At 42.5% G+C, this 11,160-nt stretch overlaps 1 protein-coding gene across 6 annotated transcripts in view; it reads right to left on the reverse strand.

Moving 5' to 3' along the window:
- The window catches only part of LOC116950297 (nitric oxide synthase 1), a 127,310-nt gene that overhangs the window by 31,170 nt on the left and 84,980 nt on the right, over window positions 1–11,160 (reverse strand). For all 6 annotated transcript variants that reach the window (XM_076072477.1, XM_076072478.1, XM_076072479.1 and 3 more), the window contains exons 29-30: window positions 9,950–10,050; window positions 9,573–9,752 (exon numbers count right to left, since the gene is read on the reverse strand). The gene's annotated coding sequence lies outside the window, so the exon portion shown is untranslated. The remainder of the gene's footprint in view (window positions 1–9,572; window positions 9,753–9,949; window positions 10,051–11,160) is intronic.

The raw sequence follows: 11,160 nt of genomic DNA on the forward strand, positions 1-11,160 counted from the left end.
CGACAGTCATTTTAGCCAGGCAGTGGTGGCGCATACATGTAGTCCAGCAATGTGGAGAGGCGAGGGTTGGTGGATCACACAAATATTGCGAACCCCTTCACGTGTGTATTGAGGTCGCCATATCTTGGCTCACCAAGTTTCTCCCAAGTATATAATTACTAATGAAAGGAGTTGGCCAAACACTCAAATCTAGTCACAGAACTTGGACAATTGTTGGTGCCGATTCTGGCTAACTTCAGAGTTGTCTGGTTTCCCATGCCTCTGAATGTAAGAAAATTTGTGCGTGTTACAATTGTTTTACTTTATTATCTTGAGATGGTGACATATTCGACTTTTTAACATATGCAGCTATACCTACGCCCGCAGTGAGTCACATATGTGAGACTGGCTCAGCGCTAGAGCGACCAGCTCACACTTGGAAGGTCGCGAGTTCAAATCCTGGTCGGGTGTTCACTCACCCTATCATCCCTTTGGGCCACTTTGTGTGGAAGTCAACAATGGTTGTCCTATTAAAGTGGAATTTTCACCACTCGCTCAGGGCTAAACACAGGTGATGAGCACTTCCCAACTTCTCGTTGGAGCAAGGTACCATTTTGGCTATAGAGCCATATGCAAAGAACGAAAATACTCTAATGTAAAAAAATACCTATCGGCGAGGGCAGTTAAATGCTTGACTTGAAAGAGAAGCGGTAAACTCACGCGACACCTCACCCACGCTCCAGGCATCTCTGTCTCACGCACTCAACTTGTGACTTACACAAAAACGCTTAGAAAGGTGGCTTGTGCAAAGAGCAAGCAGTAATAAAACTCAGATAATCATTACAAGTCCCTTCTTTGTTAATACATGGGTGCAAAGTTGTATAAAAAAATATATGTAAGATGTGTAAAGCAACGATTCATATCACTAGTGTAATTGTATGTCATATGACGGGTTCATAAAAATGTAATTAAATAAGAAAGATTGAAATGTAAATATTGTATTCAAATGATGTAATAAAACATGTACCTATATATCACATTTGGTGTAAATTGACGATCAACTCCCAAAAGTTTTCCTTGAGATGAACTTTGTTGAATCGGCACTTTGATATTGATTGATTTTTGCGTCTTGATAAAGCAACATGAAGTTGTCCATGGGACAAAAACAGATTCGTTGAGACAAAGTCCAACATACTCAAAACTGTGTCCTTGTGACTTATTGACAGTGATAGCAAATGCAGGAATAATTGGAAACTGTCTTCGCTTCTAAATAAATGGTAAATTCACATCAATTCTGGGAATGAAGGAAATATCTCCACGATTGTATTCTGAAATGAATTTAGCCACAAAATAATAACAGTACATTTCACAAATCACCAGAAGTGTGCCATTGCATAATCCTTTTTTGGGGTGGAGATTTTGAAAACAGCATTACAATGTATATTCTTGGTTCTTTCGGTAAAGTCACGTAGAAGGGAAACAATAAAATAATAAAAATATAAAACATTTAAATTATCACGACGTTTCGACTGCAACACAAGCAATCATCATCTTTCGGTAAAGTCACGTAGAAGGGAAACAATAAAATAATACAAATATAGAACAATAAAATTATCACGACGTTTCGACTGCAACACAAGTAATCATCATCAGCTGTGAAAACCACAGCAATCAAGAATATGAATCCCTGCAGTCACGAAAGCTTTAAATCAAAAGCATTACAATGGTTCCTTTATTCAAAACCAATTCATGAGGTGGCATTCCAAATGATATTAGCGCGTGCAGAAATTCTACTGCACGTAGCCTACCCAGCGTTACACATAGCATACAGAGGGGCAGACGTTCAACACAGATCACCAAAACCATATGTATAATTATTGTAATTGGTAAGGGCTTTGACCACCTTCTGCCAGTCTAGCGTAATTTTCATAAATAAAAATACCAAACAAAATGAGTTGTCAGCAATATGTCACATTTGAATTCCGCAGCCTTCAACAACACAAATAATTTTAGCGAAGCAGGGTGGGCCAGGATTGTGCTTGAATGGGTGACTGCCATATCCTCAAAAAATATCTAACTCGGTGATGTGGACAGTAGAGGGCAGTGCACCAAATCCATTGTGCTGTCCACCACCAACCTAAACAATAATCATGTTTAGTTTAATATCATGTCGTTGTTTGTGAAAATTGCATCTCATATTCACGGAGGAACCATACACAAGCTGGAAGGTAGCGAGACGATGATCCTGCATAAAACATTTTCAACCTCTGCAGTTCTCTATATATTAAAATAGTTTAAGCCAATTAATATGTGGGAGGAAATTCGGAGTAATGAGTTAAATTATTCAGCTTCAGTGACACTGTCATCACAATGTAACGATGAGCAACACACTGGAGGCGCCGGTTCAATTCCATCTCCCAGTGCGACAGTTGAAACAATGGTGCAGGTTTCTTAAATCCTCCCCGTTGCCTCTGTTCACCCAGCAGTGTGAATGGGTTCAACACAGTTGCAGTGGAGGCTCTTCTGCCAGTAGTGGCGTAAACAATCTCAGGGTTGCACCTTTATCTTACGTTCCACAACTTCACAACAATTTAAATATTCACTTCGTCCCTGCCTATTGTCCTTCCAGCCGCATGTGTTTACACACGCAAACTCTAGTCCAGTTTAATTCTTAAAGGCTCATCAGTAGTGTCAGCCATGATAAATAAATATTGCTGGTTCACCAACTATTATTGGCAAGTACCATCTCTCTACACCATGTAGATAAAATAACTATCAACAACGGCCTCCTCCAAGGCTCAATATGAGCAGCGTCACTAAGTAACCTGCCACGTGTATCATCTTGCAAGTTCATATATGCAGATGGTTTAATACGTCGACTTTCGTGACCAATATTATCCATAATAAAGGTTTTTTGGTTCGATCGCATACATATGTCCGTAAACCCGCCAACACAGCCAATTGTTAAGGTTTGTGACGTAAACAAAACTTGCCAATTAGTTACTACTTCAGCACGCCGGTGTGTTGGAGAGGAAGCCCACAACGTTTACAATTCGAGTACGAAGTACGAAGTTTCGCCAGTGATTACAACTCGCATCTTAAATAGAGGAAGTTGCAATGGATCATGATAATCTGAGAATATGCCATACCTCTTCTTGGTTGGGTTAGTCACAGTAAATCCAAGCTCAAGCCTGCTTAGTTTCCGAGATCTGAAGAGATTGGACACATTGAGGCTGATTTGGTTAACTCTTAGTGTGTGATTAATTAATTATACATTCCACACTAACGTCCAGCACACGACACTGTAGTAAGGCCTTCATTTTAGCCGGAGCTATTTGGAGTTGAGCTCTGGAAAATATTCCTGCACCCGGCACACAACATCCAGTGCATCTCTCGCTACGGCTGCGGCTACCAGTCACGTGACACCTTCTGGTCGACCAGCATCCCAGAGAATATTCAGTTAAACATAAATCTCCTGAGAGCAGTTGCATGCGCCACATCAATATGGAATTTCACACTACCGGGAACCGCCGCCAATAGAGGTTATGTAGGTAAAGAAGATAATGCACAACCACCAGCACTTTATTGAAGGACACACTTCAATATTTGACTGATCACAGATTCCCAAAGCAATTGGTCTCTCGCCGTGTCTATGGCGCCACCGAGTGGAGAACTATTGACAAAACGGCTTATAAGCTGCGAGTGATTGGGCCAGTTTAAATAGATGATCATTTTTGATTTAAAGCTTTCGTGACTGCAGTAATTCATATTCTTAGTTTTTTCGGTAAAGTCACGTTGAAGAGAAACAACAAAATAATAAAATATATATAAAACAATAAAAAATTCTCACGACGTTTCGACCATAACACAAACGGTCATCTTCAGGTGTGTCGGTTTGCATAAATTTATTTTCAAACGGCGCATTTATTTATTTATATTTAAAAAAAATAAAAAGACGTTAGCGTCACGCGCAGCGATTTGGCAGTTTACCCAGGACTAGTCCATCTATATTTTGAAAAGAGGAGGGGGGAGACGAAATTTTAAAATGTATGCTGTCTGAAAGCCAATGTAAGCGTGAACAATCAATTAAGAACTGAAATGGTTTATCAAATCTTTCCAATGATTGCTAAGATAGAATCCACCTTCTCGGTTGAAATTGCCATCTATTTCGACTGCTGAAAAATGTTCTACATACTTCACTTGGAATGGAACTTTCTACAAACAAACTGAGGGCACCCCAATGGGCTCCCCCCTTTCTCCAGTTATAGCTAACATTTTCATGGAGAAATTTGAGACTGACGCCATCCAGACTGCCACTCTGCGCCCAACCTTATGGAAGAGGTACGTGGATGACACTTTTGTCATCTGGCCACATGGCCGGCCTGCTCTAGACAAATTCTTCGACCACATCAATTCCATACACCCAGCCATCAGATTTACCATGGAAGTCGAAATAGATGGCAAGATACCTTTTTTGGATGTCCTAATTAAAAAGAGACCTGATGGTTCAATGAGCCACTCTGTCTACAGGAAAGCTACCCATACGGATGCTTATCTGAAACCGGATTCCCACCACCATCCATCACAGAAGAATTCTCTCATCAAGACTCTGTATCATAGAGCCCAATGCATATCTGCTTTGTGTTCACGAATGCGGTCCGAGACATGGCGTTTGGTTTCTCCAATGTAACTACTACCACAGAGGCAACTTAGTTTGTAGACACCAGGGTATTGTATGTCCGGAATCACATCTTTTACAGACGGAACCAGATCACGGATTTTATGTAATGTGTTGAAACGGACCTGGATCTTGTGTTTATTCAAGATTTTGGAGATCTTTTTTGTGATCCCAGCAATGTAGGGTAAAGTGATGGTTTTGAAAGGCTCCTCAAGAGGGTTCTTCTTCATGGTTTGAGTGATAGCTTTGCGGATTGTATAGTCGGAGTAACCATTAGCCCTAAGAGCTTGGTGTACGTGCTTGATTTCACTGCTTATGTGTTCCTGGTCGAATATGCATTGGGCTCTATGATACAGAGTCTTGATGAGAGAATTCTTCTGTGATGGATGGTGGTGGGAATCCGGTTTCAGATAAGCATCCGTATGGGTAGCTTTCCTGTAGACAGAGTGGCTCATTGAACCATCAGGTCTCTTTTTAATTAGGACATCCAAAAAAGGTATCTTGCCATCTATTTCGACTTCCATGGTAAATCTGATGGCTGGGTGTATGGAATTGATGTGGTCGAAGAATTTGTCTAGAGCAGGCCGGCCATGTGGCCAGATGACAAAAGTGTCATCCACGTACCTCTTCCATAAGGTTGGGCGCAGAGTGGCAGTCTGGATGGCGTCAGTCTCAAATTTCTCCATGAAAATGTTAGCTATAACTGGAGAAAGGGGGGAGCCCATTGGGGTGCCCTCAGTTTGTTTGTAGAAAGTTCCATTCCAAGTGAAGTATGTATTGGTTAAACAGTGTCTCACCAGGGGGGGTACCTCAGTGTTTAGTCCTTGATGAACCAAGTCTTCAATGATTGCAATGGTGTCAGGTACAGGAACCTTGGTGAATAAGGAAACTACATCAAAACTGACAAGCAGGTCGTCTGGGGACAGGGAAATACCCTTGATTGTTGATACCAGGTGAGTAGAATTTTGTACCGCAGAGGTGGTCTTTCCAGTGAAAGGACGCAGGATTTCAGACAAAAAACGAGCTAGTTTGTAGGTGGGGGAGCTGATAGTAGAGACTATGGGACGAAGAGGTGTATCAACTTTATGTATTTTTGGTAAGCCGTATAATCTTGGTGGCCTGGCAGCAGAAGGTTTCAACGAAAACTGTTTAGATTGATCAATTAATGCGGTTGAATCAGAAATTATTTTGTTGGTTTGTGTGACGAGGCTGTTGGTGGGATCTCTTTTTATTTTTGTATAACTACCATCGTCGAGTAATTCTTTAATTTTGTTGTTGTATTCTATTTTATCCATGATGACAGTAGCATTGCCTTTGTCAGCTGAGAGAACTACAATATCATTCCTCTTTTTTAATTTATATAATTCAAAACGCTCATCTTTGCTGAGGTTGCTAGCTGGCATCTTAGCGTTTTGGAGGGTTGCAGCGATTTCAGATCTTGCTACGTCTGCAGCGATGTGACCCAGGCCCCTGAGAGCAACGTCTACTTGGGCAATTATATCATTAACTGGTATGTGTTTAGGTGTGACTGCAAAGTTTAGACCTTTAGCTAAAACGGATTTCAGACCATCGGAAATAGAACTGTTACTGCGATTAATTACGACTTTATTAACGTCTAACTTTTTGGTGTGTGGGTCCGGTCTTTTGTTGAAGAGGAGGTTAAATTTGAAAATCAGGTTTTCCTTACATTTGGTCGACATAGTAGCAGCTGAAGAGGCAGTCATATTGTCTACATGTTCCCAATCCGATGTGGACATTATTGCCGTCAATGATAAGTGTGATTTGTAGAGTGTCTTGTCTAACTGATCTAGTTCTGTGCGTATAAGTCTGATTTTTTCTGAGATAAGAGCTAAGCTAGTTTTGAAAAGAATTCGTTTCGCATTAGAAGAAGTTACAGCAGCAGAGGTCAGTGTAAATGCGATTGGTATTGCCCCAGAGTTGCGGCATCTCTTCAGGAAGGTGAGAGACTCGATCAGCTGAGCTTTCTTATCCCGGAGTTTGTTGAAGGATCTTAAAGTTATGTGAAAACCCTCCCCGTAGAGGCGATTAAATTTTGATTTAAAGCTTTCGTGACTGCATTAATTCATATTCTTAGTTTTTTCGGTAAAGTCACGTTGAAGAGAAACAACAAAATAATAAAATATATATATATAACAATAAAAAAATTCTCACGACGTTTCGACCATAACTCAAACGGTCATCTTCAGGTGTGTCGGTTTGCATCAATTTATTTTCAAACGGCGCATTTATTTATTATATATATATTAAAAAAATATAAAAAGACGTTAGCGTCACGCGCAGCGATTTGGCAGTTTACCCAGGACTGGTCCATCTATATTTTGAAAAGAGGAGGGGGGAGACGAAATTTTAAAATGTATGCTGTCTGAAAGCCAATGTAAGCGTGAACAATCAATTAAGAACTGAAATGGTTTATCAAATCTTTCCAATGATTGTTAAGATAGAATCCACCTTCTCGGTTGAAATTGCCATCTATTTCGACTGCTGAAAAATGTTCTACATACTTCACTTGGAATGGAACTTTCTACAAACAAACTGAGGGCACCCCAATGGGCTCCCCCCTTTCTCCAGTTATAGCTAACATTTTCATGGAGAAATTTGAGACTGACGCCATCCAGACTGCCACTCTGCGCCCAACCTTATGGAAGAGGTACGTGGATGACACTTTTGTCATCTGGCCACATGGCCGGCCTGCTCTAGACAAATTCTTCGACCACATCAATTCCATACACCCAGCCATCAGATTTACCATGGAAGTCGAAATAGATGGCAAGATACCTTTTTTGGATGTTCTAATTAAAAAGAGACCTGATGGTTCAATGAGCCACTCTGTCTACAGGAAAGCTACCCATACGGATGCTTATCTGAAACCGGATTCCCACCACCATCCATCACAGAAGAATTCTCTCATCAAGACTCTGTATCATAGAGCCCAATGCATATCCGACCAGGAACACATAAGCAGTGAACTCAAGCACGTACACCAAGCTCTTAGGGCTAATGGTTACTCCGACTATACAATCCGCAAAGCTATCACTCAAACCATGAAGAAGAACCCTCTTGAGGAGCCTTTCAAAACCATCACTTTACCCTACATTGCTGGGATCACAAAAAAGATCTCCAAAATCTTGAATAAACACAAGATCCAGGTCCGTTTCAACACATTACATAAAATCCGTGATCCGGTTCCGTCTGTAAAAGATGTGATTCCGGACATACAATACCCTGGTGTCTACAAACTAAGTTGCCTCTGTGGTAGTAGTTACATTGGAGAAACCAAACGCCATGTCTCGGACCGCATTCGTGAACACAAAGCAGACCTTAAACACGGTAGGACCAACACCTCGGCCGTAGCAGATCATTGTTCTAATTCAGTAGGCTCACATGCCATTGACTTTTCCAAGACAGAGGTTCTTTGTAAGCCATCTGGCTTCCATGAGAGATTCGTTCATGAGGCTATCCACATATACAAGCACAGAGACAATTTCAACCGAGAAGGTGGATTCTATCTTAGCAATCATTGGAAAGATTTGATAAACAATTTCAGTTCTTAATTGATTGTTCACGCTTACATTGGCTTTCAGACAGCATACATTTTAAAATTTCGTCTCCCCCCTCCTCTTTTCAAAATATAGATGGACTAGTCCTGGGTAAACTGCCAAATCGCTGCGCGTGACGCTAACGTCTTTTTATTTTTTAAAATATATATATAAATAAATAAATGCGCCGTTTGAAAATAAATGTATGCAAACCGACACACCTGAAGATGACCGTTTGAGTTATGGTCGAAACGTCGTGAGAATTTTTATTGTTTTATATATATTTTATTATTTTGTTGTTTCTCTTCAACGTGACTTTACCGAAAAAACTAAGAATATAGATGATCATTATTTAAAACCAAATGACATGCCACTGACATACGTTGTTCTTATGCGTAGTGAGCTGGCGGTCTCAATTTCTAATGATTGGACAAAATAACTTAACATTAATTTTCGTTCCGCTTCATTTGGAAAAATTCCGAGATTTAAAATATTGGTTTGACTGGCATATAACGAACATTACTTTCATATGCAGAGCAGGTGGGGAAATGTTTTACTGTGTAAATCAGAGGTCCCTTGAAGAAATCTCAAAGGTATGATGTGTTTCCCCAGGCCGTTATCTGCCACTAAGGGTTCGCACTACTCTGCAAGAGATGTCAACGGATACTTTGCCACCGTTTTCCTCTCATTCTCCCATCTTCTTTTTGTTTTCTCCTATCCAGCCTCATTCTTGCTCCTTTGATCACAACTAGAGAATGCTACAATTATGGTCGGACACGTCGCTCACTCAGGAGGTGTGTACCCTGGTTCCTTTTGTCTCTGCACTGAAAATATAAATAAAGCCTCTTCTCCCCCTGCTCTGCATGGATTTCCTCCGGATAAAAAAACACAATGTAACTGGTATTGGCCAAACATCCCATTGCTGAAAAATGTTCTGCAAATTACTCAATTGAGATCACATGTAGCAACATCGACCACTCCTGTGAAAACCAGCCAGAACCTTAGGGAAAAAAAAAGTTTTGAGACTCGGTGTGGCTTTCTTGGGTAAACAAGAGTAATAATTACGAAAAAAAGTGTCCATTGAGGTCAGGAATCTTCTGTCAAGAGTGGTCTTTTAATGTCAAGCACCAATGTAAAAATTGTTCCATCAACATCAAGTGTGTGCTCCAGGAGGCTGCTATATTTCTGGTACAGATCACTGCCTTCAATATAAGTCTATCCCCCATGAGGCACCCACCCCGTTTAGCCCACACTCCCCTAACGTGCACGACCCCTTAGCACACACGCCTCAGACATTCACACATCCCGTGCCCTTGTCACTCAAGCTGCTGGTGCCCACGTACCCGCAGATGGCTCACCATTTGCCCGGCCTTCTTGAGCGAGATGTCTCCTCACCGGCTCAGCACCTGCTGCACCGTCTTTAGGACGTTGCCCGCCATGGTGATGTCGCTGCACGTGTAGAGGTGCCCACCTCTTACCTGCAGCATCGAGAACACCTGCGCGGCCAAGCGCTCGCACAGGAGGTCCTGCACGTACACCTGGGGGGGGGGGGGGAGGTGGTGGAAGTGTGGGGGGCACAGATGCAGCCGGAACATCGGACATGAGACACCACCTGAACTCATCTAAGGCAGATGAGTGATGATGGTGGTGGTGGTGGTGAGGATAGAGGTGCTCACATTGGGGATGCCGGGCTCATGTGAGTGATGGTGATGATGGTGGTGATGATGGTGCTCACCTTGGGGGTGCTGGGCTCGCGTGAGTATGCCGTGTGCACCTCGGAGAAGACGCCTTTGCTGTGTGTGAGCTCCGTCTCGTCACGGTAGATATCATCCACGTCTCTCTCCCGGCAACCAAACAGCAGCATAATCCCACACGGATGCACACCAGCAGCACAGACAAAGATTACCTTGTAGCCTCAACAGACTGTTGGGGCAAGTGCTAAAACCGAACACCTATGAAGGCTAACACGACACACGAGAGGATGTGTTGTGGCTAGTACCACAGAAGGCTGCCATTATCTACACAATGCTGCTGTTTACACACTGCACCGGGTGCTCATTTAAGACTGAGTCGACGTACGGGAGACTCAGTATCAGTTCAGATAATCGCCACTGACGTTGACCATGAGCAGGAATACAAATTGGGTCGCTGGTTTCATAACGCAGTGTGCTAATCACTGTATCACTAATCCCTGTGCACCACACACGAGTGCGGATTACTAGTAGCTGAGGTTGCGTGGTGGTTGAATAAGCATGAGTCAATATTGTGTGGTAGCGGTGGTCATGGTTTTGTTGTGATTGAATAATGGTTGTGTTGTAGTATTGGTTGAGCTGGTGTTGAATTTCAGGTTTTGTTGTGGAGGTGGTGGAGGTGATGAAGACTGCTTCGTGGAGGTGGCGGTGAAGAAAATCTTGACCACACTGAAGGGAATCGTAACCCTTATTTGTCGCGAGACACAGTATCCACATCACGAGATGCAGTATCCTTTCAGATCTCTCAGAGCAGTGCAACCCCCTCGTGTTGGAGAATGGCCCACGGAAACGAATACCATAGAGCTACTTTCCAAGACCCTTACAAGTGACCTCTGCTCCACACACAGACCTCTGGTCTTCATCTGCAGTAAATCATGATCCATTTAACGTCTCGATTATTAAAATGCAGGCTGCTGTGCACCTACTCGTAACTAGGGTACACATTACTAGCCGCATCGGTTGTGTTCACTCTGACTCACACTCCCAACACGGAACTGCTACTGACATGAGTGTTAATCGGCCTAGCCAGGCTCTCTCCACCGTTGCATGTCAACCAGTGGAGAGCGGTACTGTAACAGCGTGCTGCGCTACGAACCCGGCAACCCGAGTTCAATTCTCGCTCATGGCCAACACCAGTGACGAATATCTGAACCAGTCCTGGGCCTCCCCTAGGTCGACTCAGCCTCCAATGAGT

This window comes from Petromyzon marinus, chromosome 38 (genome assembly GCF_048934315.1).
Source record: "Petromyzon marinus isolate PM22_M1 ecotype Great Lakes invasive population chromosome 38, UKy_Petmar_22M1.pri1.0, whole genome shotgun sequence".
Classification (NCBI taxonomy): Eukaryota; Metazoa; Chordata; class Hyperoartia; order Petromyzontiformes; family Petromyzontidae; genus Petromyzon; species Petromyzon marinus.